Source organism: Fistularia commersonii, chromosome 21 (assembly GCF_037954325.1).
Source record: "Fistularia commersonii isolate RoL2024-O1a breed Wild chromosome 21, RoL_Fcom_v1.0, whole genome shotgun sequence".
In the NCBI taxonomy this organism is placed as follows: Eukaryota; Metazoa; Chordata; class Actinopteri; order Syngnathiformes; family Fistulariidae; genus Fistularia; species Fistularia commersonii.
In genome coordinates this window covers 12,458,189-12,484,676 of record NC_141304.1, presented here as the reverse complement: position 1 = coordinate 12,484,676, position 26,488 = coordinate 12,458,189, and the positions used below count along the sequence as shown (strand labels likewise).

At 42.8% G+C, this 26,488-nt stretch overlaps 1 long non-coding RNA gene across 3 annotated transcripts in view; it reads left to right on the top strand.

Moving 5' to 3' along the window:
• Positions 1–25,192, top strand: part of LOC147222344 (uncharacterized) — a 58,410-nt gene extending 33,218 nt beyond the window's left edge. For 2 of the 3 annotated variants that reach the window (XR_015107802.1, XR_015107803.1), the window contains exons 3-7: positions 14,718–14,916; positions 20,429–20,605; positions 21,493–21,646; positions 21,953–22,131; positions 24,146–25,192. This is a non-coding gene — a long non-coding RNA (uncharacterized LOC147222344). Of the gene's footprint in view, positions 1–14,717; positions 14,917–20,102; positions 20,606–21,492; positions 21,647–21,952; positions 22,132–24,145 lie in introns of those variants that run through there. The other variant, XR_015107801.1, reaches the window with a different exon arrangement.
• The last annotated feature ends 1,296 nt before the right edge of the window (positions 25,193–26,488 follow it).

The window sequence follows — 26,488 nt, the reverse complement described above, 5'->3', positions numbered from 1 at the left end:
AGCGTTGCATTAAACAGGTAGATACGCAGATACAGATCCATATTTGACGACATGAGAAAATAGCAGCGGAGGTTGTTTTTTCGCTAACAGTTTGGGCGTGGGTGTCTGTTTATGTAGAATGGCAACTCCAAGTGAGCAGCGAGAGCAGAAATGAGCGCCACCTGCTCCGGGGCCTCCGCATCCGGTCCGACCAAATGCGGATTTTCGCGGAAGCGGACCCTGAACAGGCCGGGTCCTGCGGGGGCCCGAAACAGATTTGACGGCGCTGACCTCCCCACCTGCTCCTTTTCCGCCACGTACTCCGTTGGCTGTTAGAGGCCCCGTTTCGCGCCGCCGATACTCTTAACCCTCGGCGACAAGGACACCGAATACTTTTATGCGAGCGCCGTCTTTAACTTATATTACACGCGCTGTAACTTTATACGCCGCTTTCAGCCTCGGGGATTCTGCGATCGGCCGGTAAACAAAGCGTCGGGGTCGATACCCGAGGCTTGAGTCACCTCTGGAAACAACTTCCCATTCAATCGGCGATACGGATCGGTATTGAAGACCGTGTCCACTTTGTCACATCTCCACTTAACAATCTCTCGCCGACTCCCCTGACGAGGGAGGAGGAGGGCGGAGGAGGGAAGGATAACCCCGATGTCGGACCTCCCGCGGGCCCGGTTACGTCCCGGGACCGGTTCGACCGCCAACATTATATCGGGGACTCTTTCACCGCGTGAGAAGTCTCCTGTCGCAGGAGTCGAGCCTGAAAGGGACCACGTTTTTTTTTGTCCTCTCTCTCTCTCTCGCTCTCTCTCTCTCTCCGGGCCGTCTCACAATCCAATCTACCGACACAACAGAAACATAATATCCCTCCTCTGATAAGGGCTCTCTCTCTCTCTCTCTCTCTCTCTCTCTCTCTCTCTCTCATTCTGTTTTACTCCCTCCCGCCTCTTTTTCCTGTCTTTTTCACCTTGCTGTTGCAGCGGTGAGCTGCAGAGCGCTGGCAGGGCAGGTGTCTGATTTTCATTAGAATTGCAAATAAGAGTGAGTGGATGCCTGATCAGATAAGAGGGAGAGGCAAGAAGACTGGAGAGGAGAGGAAAGGGAAGGAAAGGAAAGGAAAGGAAAGGAAAGGAAAGGAAAGGAAAGGAAGGAAGAGGAGAGGAAAGGAAAGGAGAGGAGAGGAGAGGAGAGGAGAGGAGAGGAGAGGAGAGGAGAGGAGAGGAGAGGAGAGAAAAAGAAAGGAAAGGAAAGGAAAGGAAAGGAAAGGAAAGGAAAGGAAAGGAAAGGAGAGGAAGAGGAGAGGAAAGGAAGGAAGAGGAGAGGAGAGGAGAGGAGAGAAAAAGAAAGGAAAGGAAAGGAAAGGAAAGGAAAGGAAAGGAAAGGAAAGGAAAGGAAAAGAAAGGAAAGGAAAGGAAAGGAAAGGAAAGGAAAGGAAAGGAAAAGAAAAGAAAAGAAAGGAGAGGAAAGGAAATGAAAGGAAAGGAAAGGAAAGGAAAGGAAAGGAAAGGAAATGAAAGGAAAGGAAGGAAGAGGAGAGGAAAGAGGAAAGAGGGGATGAGGAATGAGGAAAGAAGGGGAGGAGAGGAGAGGAGAGGAAAGGAAAGGAAATGAAAGGAAAGGAAAGGAAAGGAAAGGAAAGGAAAGGAAAGGAAAGGAAAGGAAAAGTAGAGGTGAAGAAGAAGATAAGAAGACAAGATGATAGGAAAGAGGGTCTGAGGAGAGGGAGAAAAGGAGGAAAGAGGAAAGGAGGAGAGGAGAGGAATGAATGAAAAAGGAGAGGAAATAAGAGGAGGGGAGTCTGGTTGAAAAGAGAGTTGAGGAGTTGAGAGGTTTAATGAGAGACGGCATCTTTCCCTCCAGCGCCCCGAGGGAGCGAGAAGGTCTTTCCTGGCCTCCTCACGTCCACCAGCATAATTATGTGGAAGCAGAAGCAGGAAAACGACGAAGGAGGAGGAAAGTGTCGCTCCGGAACGAGGCCTCGTCAGAAGCCGAGGAGTCGTGACTCTTCCTCCTCCTCCCTCTTCACCTCGTCTCTCCCCCTTTGAGTATCTGTTATCCTGGCGCTCCATCTGAGCCCTGCCATGCATTCGGAGCAGCGGCGGGGTGGAATGGTAGATACGAGCCTCCTCGATAAATAATTCACACTTCTACGTGCGCGTCCAGTTGCACGCTCGCGCCCCGAACCCGAGGCCGTCAACAGCTGGAGTTTATGACCCTCTCGGTGAAACATCGCACCACAGCATTTTATGCACCTCCCCCCCAAAAATAAAATAATAATAATAAATGTTGATAATAATAATAATGATGATAATAATAATAATAATTACAATCAAAATAAATGACAGCAATAATAATAATAAATGATAATAATAAGTAATTATAATAAATGTAAATAATAATGGTAATAATAATCATAGTAATAATAATGATGATAAAAATAATAATAATAAATTATCTTAGTAATAATAATAAATGCTAATAATAATGCTAATAATAATAATAATAATAATACGTGTAAATAATAATAATAATAAACATTAATAATAATAATAATAATAATAATAATGATAATAATAATACATGTAAATAATAATAATAAAATTAATAATGACAATAATAATAATACAAATAAACGCTAATATAGTAATAATAAATAATGTAAATAATAATAATAGTAATGATAATAGAAATAAATGTAAATAGTAATAAACATAATAATAATAATAATAATAAATGTTGATAATAATAATAGTAATGATGATAATAATAATAATAATAATAATAACAATAAAAATAAATAATAATAACAATAAAAATAAATGATAAGAATAATAACAATAAATGATAATAATGAGTAATTATAATAAATGTAAATAATAATGATAATAATAATAATATCCTCTGACGAGTCTTTGTGGAAGCTATTATTTCTGACAAAAGTAGATTCTGCAGAAACAAGGTTGTTTGTTTTTTTTGCATCGTGTTGCTTATTTTACCGGCTCAATCCCCTGTCGACGGCCTGCTCGCTCCCCACGGGCCGAGTGTTGAAATCATCAATTCCGTGGGGCCGGTTGCCGTGGCGAAGGGCCTGCAATGACAGGGCTCACCGGCTGTTGGGCGCGCAGAGCACCTGGGCGTCTGTGAATAGACAGAACAGCCTGGAATGAACAGCTATGTCAATATGCCGCCAAACGGGAAAAACAAACATTTCTGGGAGAAGTGTCATTTCAGTTACCCCCCCCCCCAACCCACAAACACACACACACACACACACACACACACACACACATAGACCACACACACCACCTTCCTCAACCCCTGTTTTTTTCCTCTCTATAAACCCCACCTTATTTTCAGTACACCTTACTTTATTTTATTTATTTTCCTGCAGACAACCATTTTGAACTTCAAACCCAAAAGACAATCATACACCCTCCACCTCCTATACACTAGAATTTGCAGTGCAAAGTCTGCACTAAATATGCATGCATATTTATATTTATAGATGTTGTTTTTGGGTGCTATCATCTATATTGCTGCTATTCTCAATTTATTTTTATTTTTACTCAACTATGTTAACATTTCCACCTCCTAAACACAAGAGTTTGCACTAAGTTCACACTTCATATAAATGTACACACATATATATGTATATGTATATGTATATGTATATGTACATGTACATGTATATGTATATGTATATATGTTGTGTTGTGTTGTGTTGTGTTGTGTTGTGTTGTGTTGTGTTGTGTTGTTTTTGTTTTTTGGTGATATCATCTATTTTGCTGCTATCATCAATTTATTTTTATTTTTATTCTACAGTATAAACACTTCCACCTCCTATACACCAGAATTTGAAGTCTTCTCTTCATATATATCTACAGTATATCTATATACTAATATAAGTATATATACATATAGATAGACCATCTATTTTAAGAATAATAAGAATAAGAACAACTTTATTAATCCCAAAGGAAATTGCAGTGCCAGAGTTACAGAAAATATAACAGTAATAAATAATAAAAGAAAGGCAGAATTAGAAATAAAAATAAACTATAAACTATAAAGTGTCTCAGTGAAACTATAAAGTGTCTTAGTAAGCAGTGATAAAACTATAAGTGTCTTAGTAACAAGTGAGGTAAGGAGTGCACAATAGTATGATAGAGGGGAACATTGTAGTGTAGCTGTTATGAGATGAGATGAAATATTGCACAGTGTAGCTGTTATGAGATGAAATATTGCACAGTTTCTGAATATTGCACAGAAATGAGATATTGCACATTTTTGTTTGTTTTTAAGTTAAAGATAGGTTTTTATGGTTGCCGGCGGCTATTTTGCTGCTATTATCAGTTTCTTTTTATTTTTATTCTACTGTACAATCCCTTTTTTTAGATTTCTGTACCTCTATTTCTAGCTTGCATAATGCTTGCATAATGACTATAAAAACAATGGCGGTTGTTTCCATTCTCACACCATTGGCCATCCCTCAGATGATGATTGGGACGCGGAACCGCTTGCTAATCCGACGCCGTTTGTCCATCCCCGGCCGTTCCCGGCCATCCTGTTGACAATCTGAAGCACGAAAGGAGTTAAGAAATGACAAATGAAGGCGCTTGCAGAGGAACATCCTGGTGTTTTTCTTTCTCAGGGACAACATGAGTAGTCTGACTAAAAATTCATCTGATCCACATGCAAACATTTCTGCTATTTTGGGATATTTTTCACAAATGATGCTGGTTGCATGTCGTTATATAAACCGGGGATGTCAAACCCATTTTGGTCTGGGGGCCACATACGGCCTGATTCGATGTCAAGGAGGCCAGACCAGTAAAATCATTACCTAGAAGTAACACTAAGTCCAATTTTTTCCTTTGTTTTAGTGCAAAGGAGATAAACAGGTGAATTATAAAAAATCTTGCTCTAAAAATACATGACCAATTAATATTTAAAATGAATATTAAAAAAGAATTGAATGAAATTACACCCCAAAAATATTGTTGAGTTAAAAGAAAAAATTTTGTCACTGCGGGAAAATTTGCCACAACAATTCATTAGAATATTGATTGGTAGCATGTATGAGAGGAGGTATGATGTTTGCAAGGCTAATGGTGGCTATTCTGGTTATTAAGTCAATCTTTTTAATTTCACCCTTTTTTTTTTTGCTATCATTTTTTGTGTTTTTTATACAAATAAGAAAAGATTATTTCAACAGGCGTTTTTTCATTAAAAAAATTTAGAATTTTTTCCTTGCGCGTTTTTTTCAAAACCCACTGTATAAAACCCCCAGATGCATGTGAGAAAAAAAACACGCGGGCCACACTAACACAAAAATTTGATTTCAGGCAGGGGGGCTCAAAATAATGTTCCGAGTGCCGCAATTGGTGAAAAAAAAAAACATATTTCATTAAACCACCTTTCTCTGGTAGGAAGAGATTATGTTTGCTCGAAACATCATGCGTGAATACATTTTTTTTTTGTACAATATGTAGAATAACCATCCATCCATCCATCTTATGGTGCACTCAGGGTCGCGAGGGATGCTGCAGCTTCTCACAGCTGTCTTTTGGGCGATTTGTCAATCTCAGGGCCACATACAAAACATAAACAATGCATAAAGCTCCATCTGTACATTGTACAAAATGTAACGTACTACCAATTTGTATGACATGTAAAAATTATCCACCATACTTGCACTGGTTGTCTGTATTCTGCTCATATCTTATTCACCTCTACTTGCACTACGTGCATTTATTCTATAACTACTGCATTTATCTGCACTTCTGATTAGATGCGTTTCCTTAATCTGTATCCTTACATGTGTGATAACGATAAACTGAATCTAATCTGAACACAGATAACATTTGCTCACTCACTCACTCATTCATTTTTCTCATTTTTTTTCCGATTAACGCGCTGTATGTTTTTGGAAACCCACGCAGGCACGAGGGGGGGGACGACATGCAAACTCCACACATGGTGGTTAGCGCTTCAGCACCCCTACATGCGAATTATTTATCTTTATTTTTGGAGACATGCAAGCATTCATCCTCTCATCCGCACGAACGTGCTATCTTGGGTCTCCGATCGACCTCCTCCATGTGTTTCGGACTGTGGGAGCCCCCTTTTTTTTCATAAAGGGAATTTCCCCAAAGTCAGACATGAGCGGGGATGCTGGTCTCGCGGCGCTCCCAGTGGATTCCGCGTTCTCACGCCACGGCGCTGCTGCGTGGCACCTGTTGGTCAGACCTCAGGCAGCAGATGTTCCAGCTACGTTCCATGCAAAAAAGCATGACTATTGATTTGCGGGAAATTCTTGCCAGAGTCCATCATGACATTTGCTTTGAATGCTCAAAGTGCCACGGCGCAATTTGTCCTGCTCTTAAATGTCAGGAAGCAGACGCACTTTCTACCAAGAGCAGGGAAAGCTGGTTTGTATTTGTCATAAAACATAAATGCTTTAAAGAGAAAGACAGACAATTTAACAAGCGGCTTCAAACGCCCCTTTTTTTTCCGCCCCGTTGTAAAAAGCCCGTCTCTGTCTTTACGCTCACGTTGATAATTTACTGCCGTCTGATATCTTGTCTTAAGACGTAAATAATGTCTCCGTGTCGCTAATGATGGCAGCGCCGGCGTGTTTCCTGTCGCCAGATAGCGATCAGGGGACATCCTGACAGGCGGCGGATGAATGAATGAATGAATGAACGTCGGCTGCGCGGTGCAGGTTCTTCTCGCTTTCTCTTTTTGGTAGAAAGAAAAATTAAAAAGTTGAAGAACCAGGTGGGAAGACGAGTGGAGGGAACGAAGCAAAGGGACAAAAGAGGACAAAAAGTAAGAGAAGCTGCGGCCCTCTTGTCACTTCTTAAAGAGAACGAGAGGGAGGCCCCGCATCATTACACAAACACACACACACACGCTCACACACACACACACACACCATTACTGCCAATAGCCAGGACAGGACTCTCCCTGAGAAACGCCCGTGCAGCTGCGGGCTCCAAAGTGCCGACACACAATCGTGAGGCCCGGTTGCCTTGGAGATGCGTTGCTTTCTTTTAAGCCGCGCTACTTATCACAATGTCCAATAATGAGAGCGAAGGCAAAGGAAGGCCAAACAATAGATCCGTGCCTTTGCTTCTCTCCTGCAACCCTTTTCCAGAAATGATGCATTCTCCCTCAATGGCTTCAAACATCCGCGGGTACAAAAACATTATTGAGCGTTTGGGAAAGTGTGTGTGTGTGTGTGTGTGTGTGTGTAGGGGGGGGGGCTCCTCGCAGGAGCTCAGCGCTCCTCCAACAACTTCTCTTGTTATTGTCCTGCAACTTCTTTTTTAATGGGGCACGAGGAGGGTCTGGCATGTGTTTGTGACATGTCCCGCGGATGCACTGCGTACACGCATGTGGACGTTTTCGCCGAGCAGCATGTGTATGTGTGTGTGTGTGTGTGTGTGTGTGTGTGTCCGCTGCATACAGACCCCATCTGTTTGGTAGCCGGACACAGTCTGGGAAAGTGTGTGAAGGCGAAGAATTCACACACTGCACAAAGGTCCAATTATGGGCCCCCACTCGGTGTTGGAGGAGGGTGGTGATGAGGGGATAATAGGGGCTTGTCCATCTCAGAAGGGGGTATGATGGTTTCCTTGCCTCTCACCTCGCCCTCGTGGTCCCACCGCTAACAAACGTGTCAATAAGGAGAGGCTGCAGAAGAATTTCCTCAAGAATGAACCAGACCGTGCACTTGTGTGTTTTTCTTATTTTCCCTGGAACCCCTAGCATATATATATGTATATATATACATTTATATATATGTGTGTGTGTGCTTGACTGTCTCAGAAAATTAGAATATTGTGATAAAGTTCTTTATCTTCTGTAATGAAATTACAAAAACAAAAATGTCATACATTCTGGATTCATCACGTATCAACTGAAATATTGCAAGCCTTTTATTATTTTAATATTGCTGATTATGGCTTACATCTTAAGAAAACTCTATCTAATCCTATCTCAAAATATTGGAATAACATGAAAAAGTAAGTTTTGTTTTTTTAATTGCATTACATAAGACAAAGAACTTTATCACAATATTCTAATTTTCTGAGACAGTCCTTTATATACAAAAAAAGAAAAAAAAAAGTTATGCTTTGACTCATTCATCATATGACCATATCACTTTTTCATTACATCTTATTGCGCAGATTTTTCGCTACGGCTTTTGGATGTATTTTTTACATATTTATTATTTCAATTTTTTTTATGGTAAAATGAGCATTCCCGAGAGAGAGCATCAAAACACACACACTCACTGTTATTGTGTTCTGTATCGTGGGCTCTGATTGGCTCAGCCGTCGTAGCGTCTCTCACCTTGTCTTTTTCGCACGGATGTGCGATCGCTACTCGTAGTGTTACTCTGCGGCGTTGTGTTTGTGTGAATCATCTATGAAAGGTTTTAAATTATTTCAACTCCAACCATGATGCCCAAACGTTTAAGGAATCTGGTACTGAACATTAGCGTCAGAGGAAGATGCTAACCATAGAAATATAACCATAGAAATAGAGAAGCTTAGTATGTTTATGTATGTTACAACTGTACATGATGCTTGTTCAAGAGTGTAAAAAGCAACCAAAAGTGCAGGAAGGGTTTATAAGTGTATAGGAAAGGTTAATAAGAGTGTGGTGAGGCTTGTGAATTTCATACATTTTTGTATTCATTTAACCCACAGGTGATACGAAGCAATGAAAAAAAAGCATTTATTGTAAATATATAAATGTAATACAAATATCACATCTATGTGGCGGTGAGTCTGCAGTCTCGCCGGAGCGGAGCTTAATCTCTGGAGTGTTGGGCCTCTGGCGTCTCTTCAGCTTCACCTCCAGTCTGTCTATACTGTTTTATGAGCGATTAGATTAGCGCCGTACACGGAAAAATAAAGTGATAATAGCGTCGCCATTCAAGCCGAGACTCAACCGGAGCCGGCGTAACTTTGATTCCTTATCTCGCCGCTTTTGGGGAAATTGCTTTTTGATTCTGGGTCGTGACGCGGCCGTTTTTATCTTGACCAAACACCACGGAGGCAGTCTTTGGTCCTGCGCGTATTGTTCGAAGCAAAAAAATGACCTCGACGCTCCATCGGCGGGAAGGTGTTTTCACGGTCGGTGTCTCGACCTTCGTGTCCCGGATCTCGTCCGGGACAAAGAAGAGAATGCGGATAGATCCGATGGAAGGGGATAACGCGCAATGTTACCGAGAAGCCCCTGGTGGCTTTTTAAGAAAAAAAAAAACGTGTGCAATATTTCATTTCATAACAGCATTTCATAACAGCTACATGACAATTTTTCCTTTTATCATACTATTGTGCACTCCTTACCTCACTTGTTACTAAGACACTTATAGTTTTATCACTTGTTTACTAAGACACTTTATAGTTTCACTGAGACACTTTATAGTTTATAGTTTATTTTTATTTCTAATTCTGCCTTTTTCTTTTTATTATTTATTACTATTATATTTTCTGTAACTCTGGCACAACAATTTCCTTCAGGATTAATGAAGTTGTTCTTATCTTATCTTATCTTTAGGATATGAGTGCAATCTACATGTTTCTAGTATTGCGTTGTATTTACGAAAAGTTGTGAACAAAGTGATTTGTCTTTTCGTCGAAGGTCAAACGGCGAAGTCGGTTATTTCAAGTGACGACAATTATTTCCCACCTGTTTGGAATATAGGGATTTGAATGTTAGGAAAATCGAGCCGGGACGCGCTCGGCCTCCTGCCCAATCTCAACCCAGCTCGTGCACGATAAGACGTACGGATAAATGAATGAATCGACGAATGAACGTTATACTCTAATCAGAGGAAGGTTGAGTCATACAAACATGAACTTCCTTGAATCACAAGGAGTGTGTAAAATTGTATTTGATTTTGAGCTGCAGGACAAAAAACACATATTCAAATATTCAAAATGTTTATTGTATGCTTATTGTATACAGCGGTGTTTCCCTGGATGATGAAATTCTTACTTTGCCGTCCGCAGTGCATTTGGATAAATGTTGATAATACCCAATTGTATTGATAAACATACAGTTTGTAATCTGTAAACATTATTAAAAATATGAACAGTGTTGGCGATGCAGAGAAAAACATTTGAGTGCAGTTTGGTGTGCAACTCAGAAAGTGCAGGTGCAAAGATGAGCGCAGTTAAAATAGTTATAGTGTTACAAACAATAGTTACATGTGCAGATGAATGCAGCAACTGACTGCAAATGCAATTTATTATATTTTTGGTTATTTTTATGCCAAATTTCCACATTTTCCTAAAAATGATGACACAAATTTATTCCTGCGAATAAATAATGTCTCACTGTTTAAAAAGACACATTCTATTCTAAATCTCAAAATCATGTCATTCTTATTCGAATCGAATTCAGGACGGCGCACGTCGGTGTGTTTTTCAGATTTGTGGCGTTCAGCGAGACGTTGGTCCGTCTGCGCTGCGAATGCGGCGATGTGTATTTTTTGCTGCCTGGGGTGTGCGTGACATGAAGGGGCATATGTAGAAAAGCAAGGCTGCTTGGAAATGTGTTAGGCATGAAATATACAGTTATGCATATACAAGATGTGTGCGTGCGTGCGTGTGTGTGTGTGTGTGTGTGTGCATCTGACACTCAGTCATCAGCAGCTGGTGAACTGGTCTTGCACACCAGGTGCGACTTGTAGCTCTAGGGTCTGTATCAGCACATAGTATGGCAATATGACACTCTGACGCATGAACGTACACACCCGCGCAAACACAAACACACACTCACACACACAAATATGTACACGCACCCCACCAGAGCCGTAACAGAGCGATACATAAAGTAAAAACGACGCGCGCAGGTATGCGTAGAGACGCCGGGTTTTCATAAATCAGAGACGGGGTGACATTTGGACGTGATTGGTCGACGGCCTCGGCGCTCCGCGGAGGAGGAGGAGGAGACGGCGAGCGGGTTTCGTATCACGCCGTCCCCGCGGTGGTCATGACTGATGTGATCGGGACACACAAGTGGTAAGGGGAGGCAATAAAAGGCATTTGGTTGCCATCTGTCTCTGTGGCCTCAGTGTCAAACAGTTGGCTGTCAGTCTCATGCCACAGACGCACAACTCGGATAACCATTAGTCCATAAACAGCCGGCCTTCTAGACAAATGGTTTGGCATTTCTATGGTCGTGTCTGTGGTGAGATAATGGCCATAAAGCTGTGACATAGAGTGGCTCGCATGAAATACAGAGGAAATTGACCTGCCTTTGCAGACACTGTCTTGTTTTCTACCAGAGGATAAATTAACTGTGCGTTTTTGTTGGGGTTTTTTTTTCGGTATGTGTTTCAAGTGTATCTCTTATCATCATTTATGCATCTCCGTTGATTCCTGCCTGTTACCAATACCATGGAAATAAGTTTGCCGTTTTCCCCTCGGTGTTTGATATTTCGAGAAGATCGATCCCTTATCCCGGGAAAAAACGTTTAATGAAGTAACGCCGGAGCGCGAGCGGTGGAATAAATCTGCAGGTTTCCTTCCTTCTGCCCCGGAGGCCGCATTCTGCTGCTCACAGCTATTTTAAATAAACTGCTGAACTTGACATTCTGAAATTCCTGCCTGGCCGCCATCTCCGCTGATTTAATGCCCCGTGCGTGATGTCCTTCTGTCTCCTGGTTTTCAGGATCTCTCGAATTTTGTGCGATTCCCCGTTGGGAGAGAGTGCATCGTAATTTAAATTGCATCCAGCAAAGCAGTATAACTTTGCATGAAATTCATCTAAAACTGAAATGATCGTAGGAGTTGCTAAACTCCGGCCAAGAAGTTTTTATCACAGACTATTTCGTCAGAAGCCGTGTCGGCGTCTGCTGTGTCCTTTACCTCTGTCTGACCACTTCTCCCAATAACTGGTTAACAGTAAGTACTTTATTGAAGCCTGATAATCTGCAGAAATAATCTTTTTCTTATGAAGAAAACAGAGTGGGTGATAGAGGAGGCGCTGACAGACGTGTTGGGGACTCAGACGCCGCCGGCTCCCACATCTAACCCTCCCAACGCCAGACTTCCCCATCGTCTCCGGCTTCACATAAGCCGGCGGCCGGGATTTAGATGTTATTACTTTGCGTTCCCTCGCGTTGCGTCCGGCGGGGTCATCTTTCTCATTTGAGGCCGGGGCGACTCGAAGGCAATTGAAATTGCAACGAAACCGGGGCGGGTTGATGTTGATGATCACACGAATCCTGAACATCGTGGCTTCCAGTGGAAATCATCAACATGGGAGTGTGAAGTTACCCCCGCTATTTGGCGGGGCCGGGGCGCGGAGCGGAGATGACAGAGGGGGAAACGGTAAAGTAACTTCCTGCCCCCCCCCCCCCCTCTTTCAGATTGTGAGGCCCGCGGTGTTTGAACACTGAAGGTCATGGGTGACACCTGTTTCCCGTCTCATCTCCGCAAGTTGACTCAACTGGGAAGGGGTGGAGGGTCTCAACCCCCGCGGCCGCGATAGGACAAAACCCCCCTGTGTTAGTTTCCTGCCTCCAGCGAGGTGGGGGGTTCACTTTAATCGAAGAGGTAAATATATATATTTTTTTTTTTTTTTACTTTTTTTTTACAATTTTTTTACAATTGATTTTTGTACTTTTTTTTTTTTTTACTATATCATTAAAATACACCTCCACGGCCAACTTATTCGATACATTTTTTTAAAATATTTTAAACATCTAAGAGGATTATTTGAAATAGTTTACTTTTTAAAAAAAAAAAAAAAAGGGAGCCTACCTCCAAATTTTGGAGGGAGTGTGCCCCCTAGTGGAAGACAGCAGAACTCCATATATTTTTTTCCAGTTCATCAAGATGAATGTCTGCAAACTCAGACAGAGATAATCACCGGTGCGGTGTAAAATGGATTTAATATGATGCAGATTTCCTCGGATAAACTGGAAAGCGGTCGCCGCCACGAACGCATGCTTCTGCGGGACCTCTGAGGTTGGCGGGGGTTTTACCTCGACGGCGCTGACAGACAGAGAGCCATCTGTTTTCTTTGGTCATGCTCGGGATCCTGTCTTTCGCCATATGAACTTCCATAATCTCAAAAACCCATAATCATAAACAGACACACACACTCGTTGAGAATACACTAAGACGGGGGTAAATTTGCACCCGCTCCCTCGGGGCAGGCTTTCGTCAGAAACAAACTCCGCGGTTGCGTCGTCTCTTGCGCCGAGCCCTCCTGTTTTTCTTCGTCCTTTTCTGCAGCGGAGGTATGAGGCTTCTCCACGGTCTGGCCTCCGTACAGCTGCATCCTGACGCGGAGAAACAACCCCAGCTGCTTCTCCTCGCCAGGCCCCCGTCGACTCCTCTTCCTCTGGTTCCCCTTCCTTTCTCCACATGGAAAACCGCTTATGTTTTGCGGCACTTTAATAGCCTCTCCTGCACTTGCCCTTCTTGCCGCGCGGCTCGGTGACCATTAGGTTTTTCAGAAAGCTGCGCAGATACAAAGAGACAAGACTGACTGTTTTTTTTTCAGAGGACGATCAAAAGGGGAGAGGAGATCGGGGGATTTCTACCAAATAAATGAATCAATAAAAATCACAAATGGCAAGTGTTACATTAGCCTGAAAATCAGAATATGTGTTAAATACCATGTTATTTTATTTTATCTTATTTTATTTCATTTTATTTTATTTTATTTTATTTTATTTTATTTTATTTTATTTTATTTTATTTTGAAAAAAGCTCATTTAAACTTGAATGTATGGCTCATGATGCATTACATAAGCGACGGATCAGAAAATGTGTTAGGGACCAAGTTATGTTATTTTATTTTATTTTATTTTATTTTATTTTATTTTATTTTATTTTATTTTATTTTATTTTGAAAAAAGCTCATTTAAACTTGAATGTATGGCTCATGATGCATTACATAAGTGACAAATCAGATAATGTCTTAAGGACCATGTTATTTTATTTTATTTTATTTTATTTTATTTTATTTTATTTTATTTCAATTCATTTCATTTCGTTTTTTTATTTTATTTTATTTTATTTTATTTTGAAAAATACTCATTGAAACTTGAATGTTTGGCTCATGATGCATTACATAAGTGACAAATCAGATAATGTCTTAAGGACCATGTTATTTTATTTTATTTTATTTTATTTTATTTTATTTTATTTTATTTTATTTTATTTTATTTCATTTCATTTCATTTCGTTTTTTTTTTATTTTATTTTATTTTATTTTATTTTATTTTGTTTTATTTTGAAAAATACTCATTGAAACTTGAATGTATGGCTCATGATGCATTACATAAGTGACAGACTAAACTAAAAGACTACCTAAAAAAAAATGAACCAAGCAGTTCTCTTCAGCTCATCTTTAGTTTACATGGGTATTACATGGGTATTTCCATTTGATCACGTTTTATATGCTTAATTTTGAGACTTAATGATTTGTAGCTGAGAACTTTTGCACATCACAGAGTGTTTTTAAAAGATTTGATCACTCTTGTGGTTAAAACTGAAATTCTTTCTCCCCATACTTCTCCCTTCAGGAGTCTCCACAGCAAACACCTCCAGTGTCCGACCTTCTTCACCGCATTCTCTTCTCTCACAAAAACTAACTTCACGTCCTTTTTCCCTCCATCCGTGAATCTCTTCCGGTTTTCCTCCAAGGCCTCTGAAACTCAAATTCACATTTTTTTTTCTCTCCAGACACAGACAGCAGATGGCGTCAGTGAGCCGGCGAGGTTCCTCAGCTGTATTCTGAGCAGATGTTAATCGCGGGCCTTCAGGTCAGACCAGAGGCCTTAAGGTCACGACCTCCTGACGGATCGATGTGAAAAACTCATGACGATCAGATGGCGTTTTAGGGTCACGCCGCTCCCTCAAAACCGGTAGCGCCTTTGCGGGGGTAAGGGAAACGAGTTGACCGCTGTTGATTATAATTCGCACGTTAACAACACTAATCAAACATAATCGCAACACAACAACACTAACCTCATTCCCTCATCTTGGGAGGATGATGTAAGCGCGCTCACTCCTTCACACGGGTATCCAGGTGTTGTCTTGGGAACGCGCCGTGTGATTGGAGCCGACAGCTGTTTGGCTCCGACCGAATCATTCGGCCAATCTGGCGACTTCGCCCCCTCATCCCAGACAGATGGAAAGGTTGGCAAGGCACTGATCACATTTAGCAACGTCACACATCATGCTGGATTTGCTGTAGGCAAAAAAAAAAAAAAAACAGTCCAATTTAATTTAATTTAATTTAATTTAATTTAATTTAATTTAATTTTTTTATTTTATTTTATTTTATTTTATACAAAAAGGAGGGTGAATAGGAAATTCAACAAATTTTGTGCATGCTTTTTTTTCTGTCATTGTTTAATTTACTGAATTTATTTCTGTTAAATAAGGGTTTTTCTCTCTCCTCGCTGACATCACTGCAAAGCCATTTACGGAAATCCACTGCGAACCGCAGCTGTGTATTACAGTGTTTTTCATTTCTCTCAGAGATGGGGTTGGGATAAAAAAAAAAACAAAAAAAAAAACGCCCGAATAGATCTCTTTCGTTTTCTCACGTCTGAAAAGTTGATGCGCGTCGTAGATTTCCGAATTCACTGCGGTGATTTATCCTTCTGCCATCATGGAAAATGATCTGACGGTGTTGATCCAGCTGCAAACATATTGGGCGAGTTTATTAACTGGTGTCGGGTTCCCGCCGCGCCGCAGCGCTCTGGGCTCCGGTCCAAGTGGGTTTTTCCTCTCGGCTCCGACGTCCATATGTCGTGTATCACGTTCGCCAGAAGAGGTGTAGGTAGAAGAAGCTTAAAAGTAAAGCGACGCTCTCCAAACGTGGTTGATCAGAGGAGGATATGGATCCGGCCTCCAAAAGGTCTGATTTGTCTCCCATTGGCGGAGTCTCAGATGAGAGAGCGCTCGCATTTCACCCCTCCAGAGTGACGGCCGGCTTCAGACGGACCAACAGACAGAGGATTAATCACTCCTCTGCTGGCCTCCCTCCCCCGCCGCTCACCCTCACCCCGCAGAACGGGCATCTGTGGCCCGAGAAATGAGCCTTGAAATTGTAATTAATGACGGTGAGATAATTATGGACAACAAGATTATCGATCAGGCCGCCAAACTCCCGAGTCTTAAAACCGCCTAGTCCTTACCTCACGCCGGTTGTCGGGAGATAACGCGTCGCGGCGGCTGTTCCCTTTGTCGTTTCTCAAAGATTATTGTGAAATGTATCGACGTGGAAACAGCTGACTTGTTATCAGTCGTGACGGGATGAATACCGATTGGTGCGATGAGTTCGCGCGACGAGAGCCACCGTCTCGTTGTGGATGTGGGTCTCTATATGTGGCGCCGTGATTGGCTGGCGATCGGTCCAAGGTGAACCCCGACTCTCGTCCAATGACAGTTGGGATACGGTCCGGCACCCCTGCCGGCCCGAGGACAGGATAAGCCATTAACTTGGACTTTATGAATACTTCTTGGACTTTCATTCATATCTTCAAGTTGCTTCGTCTTCTGTTTTTCGGGTTCTGGCCCCGCTTTCGGTTTGGTACTTTCTCTGCTCTGGTTTTAACAAGCGTGGTTGTTATATCTGTGCTTTATTCACTTCGGCGGACGTTTCTTTGGAGCTGTTCTTATTGTACGTATTTGTACTATTGGATTTAAACAAATTCCTACACAGTGAATCGCGGTGCTTGTTACCGTTTTACTGAAAAAAAAATTCTCGAACTCTTTCTTTGCTGGCTTCAGACACCGAAATACCCTTTTCAAAATAATCCCAATGTATCAGCCCTTCGGCGGACACCTTTTTCCGACAACAAGACAGAGTTATTGTTGTTTGATGACTTCCATGCAATCTAATGTTTGCCTTTGCCATTTAAAGACTTGGAAAAAGCCCCACTTTTGAGCTTCATTTAGTTTGAACTCAGAATAACAGAAGATCCCTTTGATGGCTTTGTTTGAAGATATTTTTGTCAGGACAACAGTTACTTGCAGAGGGTCTCTGGAGAATCGGGAGACTCGGGTTCTGACTCCGGTTCTGAAGACCGACGTTCTCACGACTCCGTCCAGACTTGTCACGGGAAAAGTCGGGGTTGAGGCCAGTGGTGAGAAGGACGTCCACAAATACACAGAGAGGCCGGGGAGAACTTTGGATGGATGACATCTTGAAGAAACCTCCCGCCGTGTCCTCTTGTGAGCCGCTTTCACTGACGTTCGTGAATCAGTTGACCGACAACAGAGCAGGATTCCCATTGGCTTTGCGGTCGGTGAGAATGAAAACACAAGTGAGGACGAGCAGAGGGGATTTGAAGGATGGGGAGAGGACAGGAAGTTAGGTGGAAAGATGAAACACAGTCTTCTAACTATCAAAATTAAACAGGAAGTCACAGGAAATAAAGAAAAGACAAGGAAAGAATGAACTGAGGTCGAGCTTTCAGACAAAGATATTTTTTTTTTGCTACATATGTACTCTATTACTTAAGCTGCGCGAGCCTCGCACTCCCTCGTTGCCACGACCAACATCGATCCTTCTGGGTAATATAGTATATAAACATTTACCGAACATTTACCAATGTGTTTATAAACACATCTCCTTTCCTTTAAAAGAAAAGCATTTTCTTTTTAAACCAATGCATTTAAACCAGCATTATTTATTTTTGCCTTAGCTTGATTATCAGCATCCAATTTTAATTTCTCAACATGAAATATTCAAAACCAAACTTAGATTATACTTCCATATAAAAGTAACATAATTTCCTTTTTTTTTACTATATACGTATTATTACTTACGTGACAACTCTCATACTCAGGTGTTGCTCAGGCAACTCTGTACAACACCAAGCCTTCTGGGTGATGAAATATTATTATTATTATTCCTATTGTTATTATTATAATTATTAATGATTATAATAATAATAATGATAATAATAACAATAGTAACAATAATAATAAGCACTAGCATCCCCCGCAAGGATAAGTGACACAAGATAGATGGATGGATGGATGGATGGATAATAATAATAATAATAATAATAATAATAATAATAATAATAATAATAATAATAATAACAACAATAATAATAATAATAATAATAATAATAATAATAATAACAATAATAATAGACTTAATACTCAGGGACACTGTACAGACATAAACATCCTCGCAAAGTTCAGATTTAAAACAAAAAATAAAAATAAAAACAATAAAAGTGAAAAAATAATGTGTAATATTTAAACATTTACTTACAAACACATCAATTCACTCTCTCATTCACACATCTGGACAATTTAGAGGCTCCAAGGAACTGCAATGAGACGGAGAGGGAAACCCAAACAGGCACGAGGACAACATGGAGACCCGGCACAGAAAGAGCGCCTCGTCAGGAAACAAACCGTCAACCCTCGTCGCTGCGAGGCGGAAGCGCTCGCCGCAGCGTCGCCACGCCAACCCAATTACAAACATATTAACATGTTTTAACGCTGCACTTTGAAAGGGAGAACAGACCAGAGGACAGATGATGATATTGCCTGAAATGAGATCAAATAATTGCCTGACATGCTGTGTGTGTGTGTGTGTGTGTTTGCATGAGGCAAAAAAAGAGCGATAGCCACGGATAATGGGTTTAAACGTGAGCGTGCATCCTTCCTCTCCCCCCCCCCCACCTGTGATACGCCACTAATGAGGCTCTGTGCCGATGGCCGGATGAAAGATGGACGGTTGCGGCGGCGGCGGGGTTATTTTGGTCTTTTTCCGAAACGGCGCCGGGGCATGAAAGACGACGTGCCAGTGTGAATAATGAAACGGCTCCGGAGCTCCACTGATCCACCTGTTCACAGATCAATGGGCGACATCGGGAAGGAGTGCGCCGTATGCTCCGGGGCGGCCCTCGACGCCGCTAGAGCGCGGGGGGGGGGGACGACCGTTTCATTCGGCGGATACGACACCGACGAATAAATCACGGGTCGAGCGACCAGATTGTTCCTTTAGCGAGAGGCCTGTTATTTTTGACCTGTAGGGGTTATAGATGTTGTGAGCTAAACTCAAGATCATATCTAATAATCCCCCGCGCCCCCCGCCCGCGATCACCCGAGGGCTGGATTCTGATGAATGCTCAAACTGTCGCCGCTTTGTTCTCGGGGATCAATTTTCTATTCTATTTCTGTGTATCGAACATCAAATGCCGCGCCGGGCTCTCGCCCTGGGATGAGAGGGCTTGTTCTTTCCTAATAGATCCTTGACCTTCGCCGCTCGTGACAGGGCTCCGGCATTAGCCCTCCGCGCCGTGGCGTCCGCCGCCCGGGCTTCCATGATGCAAATTTCATGTCACAACATCAAACGGGCGGCTGATCAAAGGTCAGCCCTCCTTTATGTAGGTGTTTGATATCAAAATTTCTTTTTCATCTCCAGCTGTCAAGGACCGTTAGAGCTGAAGAGCAAAAGGATGGAGGGAGGGAGCGTTAGTCAGAGAGTCGGGGCGGAGGGGAGAGAAAAGGAAAAGCGCTAGAGCTTTTTAAGCGAAGCACGCTTCTGTGTTTGAAATGTAAAAACAAAAACATTAGTCGCTGTTTTCCGGACTCCAAAACCAGAGTTTATTTGCAGAGCGCCGTCGAGATATCGAGATGCGGAATTGGGAATCACGGGCGGAGGAGTCTGACGCCAAACATGCTATCGGAGCGGGGAGTGGGTTTGTTTGTGTGTTAAAAGGGAAAGTCGTGCATCACGCCGCCAGATACGGAGCGAGCACGACGCCGCATCAGCCAGACATTTAATCGTCGGCCTTCCTTCGCAATCTCTCGCGCGGACAGACGGGGCCACTTAATAAACTAGACTCTTCACTAAATTAGCCAGGGGAAATTACATTCGCGCCAGGCTCCGTAGGGATCCAGTAGGACTGGCAGCGGAGCGGGATTATCATCTGACAACGCGGCAACATCGGCGCATCCCCCTGCAAATACGCCACCTGAGTGCGAGGAATAAATCCGGGCTTGTCGGCGGAGGGGGTTTCCATCCAAAAAGCCGCGGAGCATTTCTTGCATGACAAATGTCACTTAGTAAGGCATCAGCGTGACAGCCAGGGTGGAGAAGTATTCATTTCTATGGCAAAATCTATCATTTGTGGTAAAACCTAACATCGGAAGATTGGTTACCCGGTGAAAAAATATATAAATATATTTTTTTCTCGGGTGTCACTTCATCTGCAGACACGGCCAACAAGTTTCTTGCGCGCTTATCTGCATTTCTGTTTCTAGATGATAGATGGCAATGCTGCTCTTCCGTTAAAAAAAAAAAAAAAAAAAAAAAAAAGGTGGGGCCCTCCGTGCTGCACTTAGCGGTTTGAGTTTCTTCAATTTAAATGTTGAGATTTGTGTCTCTTTTTTTGCCTCTCGATGTTATATTGCAGCACAAACGAAGGCCAAGCGTCGGACGCGGAAATAAATGCCGTGAAGATTCAGCTGTGATGAACTGAGATTTAATGCATCTCAATTCTGACTTCATGTGCCGTAAGAGAGTTACAAACTCACTGTGGCACAAAAGATGGACAAAAGGGCGAAAATCCAAAACTCACCCTTTGCTATCTGTAAGTATATGTTTTAATGTTATTTTCCCCATGTGCGATTTTTCTCTCTCTCTCTGATATGTTATCATAAATTACTAACACTTTTTTTTTTTTAGCCACTGTGCATCTATGAATGTCTGCACGCGCTCCAAAATTGAATTGTGTCACACAGACGTGACTGATAATATTGTGCTGAGCTGTGAATTAAAGGATGCCAAAAAGAAACGACGAGGACGGCTCTTTAAACAGATTGCTCAGGAAAAGGAGTCAGTAGCTGCAGAGATAGATAAGTTGCACGGGGCAGAGTTGGGGGATCATTCCTCATCTGATACAAATGGAGGTATGAGGTTTATCTTCCAAAGCCTCATGAATAGGCTTTGTTTATAATGGAGAGGCAACTTATAGAGTTACATTAATTGCCTGACAAGCTTAGCCATTACAATGCTCATGGAAAGGCGCGTGGAGCATAAAGGCAGGACCGATCCCTCTCTTTTATTTGGTTTTTTTTTTTTTTTTTTTTTTTTTGTTCTTTTGTTTTGTTTTGCCCCCTACCCCCGCCCCCTCGCCGCCACCTGTGGAGAGGCCGAGGAAAGGGGAGGAATTAAAATACGGATAGAAAAGATCCGGAGACCGCGAGGAGGCCGTAGCATGAGAGATTCAAAACCGAAGGGGGAAAAAAAAAAATTTAATACATCAAAATGGAAACACAAAGTCGTGAGGAGGGCAGGTAGCGCGGGAGGCTGCTCACATTTTTACCTACTTCACTGACACTGCTTTAGTTTCTATAAAAATGTGTCTATTAGGGAGAAAATTGTAATTTTTTCCTTAATCAGTGTGAAATTGCTTTGCTCCTCATCCAACAGACCCCATAATAGGACAAATGAGGCATGAGTTTATTTTGCTTTCAGCTCTTATGGGTGGAGGGGAGAGCCACCCCCCCTCCTCCCCCAGGGGATGTGGGGATGGAGAGGGGCAAAGTCTGACATTTGCAAGTCTTATGGAGACAGAAGGTGCGCGGCTGAGCTCCACGCCACCGCTTACCGCTCCATCTCGACACCTCAGGTCAGTAACTTTTGACTCTCCAACCCGGATCATTAGTATTCCAGGAAGCCTGGTGGCAAACATCCAGCTCCGGCGCGGGAAAACAAAAGCCGACGGGGTCGTCCTACGGTAGCTCCTTCCAGGGATGGAGGAGAATAAAACAGCGGTGCTGGAAAAGAAAATGCAAGTCTCTCGGAGAAACCGCCGGAGAGCATTGATGGGTTTATGATGGAAGTGTCTTCAGCGGCGCCTTGAAAATTTTTCAACCGAAAATTGGCGACGAACAGAAGGCGACGCTTGAACTTTTACACTTCTGTTCATTTTCAGAGATGAAGATGTGGAGGTTGGACAGGATCAGGGAATGACTCATTCCGGAGGGGTCCAGATGTTCCGGAGATAAAGTCAGACTGAGATGGTTCGGACATAGACGGAGGAAGGTGGTGAAGATCTGGGTCTAGAGGAAGACCGGAGAGGAGATTTATGGATGGAATGAAACAGGACAGGAGGTTAGTTGGTGTGAGAGAAGAGGATCTGGCAGGGGATCGACTCAGGCTACATCTGAAGGGAAAAGCCCGAAGGAGAAGGAGCAAGACTCGATTCAGCGTTGTTGGCGAATACAGGTTATAATCATAAAAAAAAGGCAATATTGAAGACTTCCAGTACCAGAAACAACAGCCTGATCAGTGTTTTCATGATAAAAGAAGGCACGACTTTAAATACTTACCTTTCACGTGTTCAGTGAGTGCCGTTGCGTACTATTGAATTGGACGATATCGGCAAAGCGAGCCGGAAGCCGCGGTTTGTGTTCGATTTATTCATTTGTCACCGCCACGACACAGAGCACGGGATAAAGCTATCGGCCAGAGCGTCAATAATGGCCACAGAGACGTAAAACAGAAGTGAGGGGTTTCATTTTATATCGTAAAATCCAGCCCGCGACAGACGGACAGTTTTTATTTATCGGCTTATTTATCAAACACCCTGCTTTCGGATAAGAACCCTCGCTTAAACAACCTTGCCCCTGCAGTTTAGGCAATCCTGATTCTTCTTCGCGAGGAATCCAGCGAATTGGCCTCCGGTCACGGGATTAAAAGAGATAAGCGCGGGTGAATATTCCACCGCTTCTGAAATGGAGGTCTCCTATTTATCACCCAGTGAGACCAGTGAATAATACATGGGCTTGTCCAGTCCGAGCAAAGTAAAGCAAGGGCACTTGTAAAAAACAGATCGCCCTTGTAGGACCACTTAGGCCTCCCCGAGGCTGGCTCCGACAGGTCTATTTGGAACAGTCTTGTTTGTCCTCTCCCCATGTCTTGCCTAGAAGTCGTGCATGCAGCCAATCCATCCTGATGATACACAAATCTGTCTGTTCCAGCACACGATCACAGATTTAGATTTGTGCTCACACACAAACGCGTACCTACGCAATTTTTTTTTCTCCTTCTCATCGATAGGGATGTCGGCGCTGGCTCAATGTGCAAAACCTCAAAAACTCATTACATTACATTTACATTACATTACATTGCATTTGGCAGACGCTTTTATCCAAAGCGACTTACAATAGAGGACATAGGGACTGCAAATACACTTGCAAATACACGATGCACAGGAAATATACAGAACAGTTAGGTTGGGTTAGTGAGGTTTTTTTTTTTTTTTTTATGACAGACACACAAACATACACACACACACACACACTGCATAGCCTAACTTGCTGCCGACCTGATCTGGGGCATCAGCGCAGTAAAAAGTCCTGAAAGAGAAATATTTTTACCTGTTTCTTGAAGGTTGAGAGAGATGATGCTAGTCTTGTTGCTTCAGGGAGTTTGTTCCACCACTGAGGTAGTTGAACTGAGAACAGTTTTGCCTGAGATCGCTTAGAGCGAGCAAAAGGTTTGAGCAAAACTCAAAACGTCGTTTTACGGGATGCGCGTCGGAAGACGCTTCTCTCTGAGATGATTGACGAGGTGTCGGACGGCGACGTTACGTCCAACGGAGGTCTTTTCCTCCCGCGGACGGATTGACACACAAACTCGGCAACACATGCCGACCTTTAACCAGGAGGAGCCGAATCCCTCGTCCGAGGGGAGACCCGGAGCCACGCGTGTGTCATGAGGGATCTGATTTCATATTGTGTGGAAAATCTTCTCATGGACTGATGCGACGGCTATGGGTGTGATGATTAAGTGCTAAAGTTGCATTTTCTCCTCCAAGCAGGCAGCCCTGAGGCCAGAGAGGCTGCATGATTGCCTCTGTGTGCTACATTACATCGACATAATGGAGAATACTCTCCTGGGGCCTGAAATAATGTAAAAGGAAAGTGGGAGAGAGAGGGGAAAAAAAGCCCATCCCTGCCTTTTCTGCCAGGACCTCAGAATTCTCCGCGTGCAATCGGATTTGCTGATAGGACTCCCCGTGCCACAGCTTCAATATTGATGACAGACAGAGCATTCACACATGGTTGCATGGCAGCACACACCAGGGGAGCCCTCTAATCTGATTCTACTATTACATCTGCAGACCTCCCCGCTGGATGTCTTCAGCCCGCCGGCCACAGCGGCTCGCCCGATACGGCGAGAGCCCCGCCATGCTGGGAACTCACGTACTGTATCTATGAAGCAGACCCCCGGAGGAAGATTTAGAAAGAGAGAGAGAAAAAAAAAGAGCTAATCAAATTGGACCAAATGAGTGGAGCTCGTGTTTTTTTTTTTTTTTTTTTTTTTTTTTTCCTCCTTTCCCTTAACTAATTAGCGTGAAGCTAAAAAAAGCCAAATTTTATAAAACCAAATCCATCAGCCGGACAAGTGGAACAAATGAGTCGGCCTGGAACTATGAGGCAGAACGGAGTTATTTGTTTGCTTTTACAACTTGAAGGGCAGACTTTGCATGGTCACAACCTTCCGTTATTGTCCCCAAAGTTGCAGATAATGTGAACTCCTGCTTTCCCACCAATTACCGTGGACTCCTGGGGACGGATGAAAACACATTATAACAGAGAATTTTGTTTTTACTATGATCAGTACGGACTTCAATTCCAGTTTCCTAGAATTGAATCGATCTTGAGTCCACGGCAGTATTTAGAGTAATATTGAATTACACATTTGTCTGTGAATGCATGAAGTCCCTGCAAAAAAAACTGACTTAGAGTTTAACAAAAAAAAAAATTCTTAATTCAGCGGAGCCATGCAATAGATGGTGATTAATTGATTTCTTTTCTTTATTTTTATTTTTTTCCAAGATGGCGCTGGAAGACGCAGCACCTGTCGCAGCAGCTCTTACTATTTTTACTATTATCTCATATTTTCTGAACTTATTTATTTACCCATCCACTCGCGGATGGGACTCTGTTTTCACCCTTGCTGTTTGTTTTTTTGTTTTTTCTCCATTCTGTTGTCCATTCTTATCCTTGATGTTGTTGTTCTCTCTGCTGTCTATTTGTGGATGTCTTTTGCTATCTCCTAATTGTCTCTCCATTTATATTTATATTCATTTTTATTGATACTATAACTGTCACGCTGCTGTGACAAAAGAATTTCCCCGACGGGGATCAATAAACTTTATCTTATCTTAACACCGTTGTCATCTGTCCGCAGGATGCAAAGCTACCCCCAGGTTAGTCCTACAGCGATGCAAAGTTAGTCAGAAGTATCCACAGCTCATCTATATGTCAATGAGACCTTTCCCTCAATTATTTCATATCCGATGGACGGATAAGAGTCGCGTTATTTGTATGGTGTAGATAAAAATATGACTAAAATAGCAAAATAATCCCTTGATTGTCTGGCTGGATTTTGCAGTAACTAACGCCATTCTCATGTCTATCCATCAGATGCAACCTGGCTGGTTCAGCACAAAGACTGAAAACCGCCGGTGTTTAACGCAGCCGATAGAGACGACGCGGTCGGTGTGTCAGGACACGAGATGGATTGGCTCCAACTCACGGTAAAATGAACGGATGGGTTTTTCTGAGAGGACTTAATGAATATTCCCGGTGTTGAAGAAACGCCGGGAAATGCATTTCCGGTCGGCCGTTCTGCCCCGTTTCCAGGCGAGCGTCAAAGCCGATGTCTGTGTTAACAGTTTCCCTTGAAACTAAGTTGATGATCTATTGAAAAAAGAAAAAAAAAAAAAAAATCAGAAAAATATCCAAACCTGCTGTGTTGTAATTAAACAGCGACCATTAGCAAACTACCTAATCAGCACTTTGTGTGGCTACGGAGGGGCTCTCCAGAAGTGATGGCGCTTTTGGGGAATCTCGGACCATCTGTTTGTAAGCTCCTCAGGAAAGCTTAGAGAGAGAGAAAGAAAACGAGCAAGAAAAGGACATACTTAAAAACGGGGTTGGAGGGCCGGGTGTGTTTACGGCAGCCGCCCATAGTGCTCCGATTTGTCTCCTCCTGAGTGGCAGGATGGCTGAACCCATGGCTCTTTGCAACATCTGCAAGCATTCTTCCACAGGCCCCCAGAGGCATATAATAGTCCATTACCTCTGTCTCTGACAAAAACACACATTTAAACTAGAATTACACCCCCTGCCTTCTCTTCCTCATGCATCCCATTTCGTTGCCTCGTCTTCTTCTGTTCTGCAATTCAATCATTGCTAACCTGGGACGGCACCATTTAGCCCCCCGCGTGGTCTTTCCGCCCGCTCGAGAGATTGCAAAAGCCGGGCTCGCGAGTGAAGAGGGGCCTCGAGGAGACGAGAACGCTTATTACCACCGACGACCCGTTCGCCGGCGCACAAATTCAAATCGTTTTTTTGAGATATAATCACATATTTTCCACAGTACAAACATGAATTTTACTTTGAAGCCAATAATGACTGATTGTCCTGTGGGAAATCAGGACGTCACTTGTGTTGCT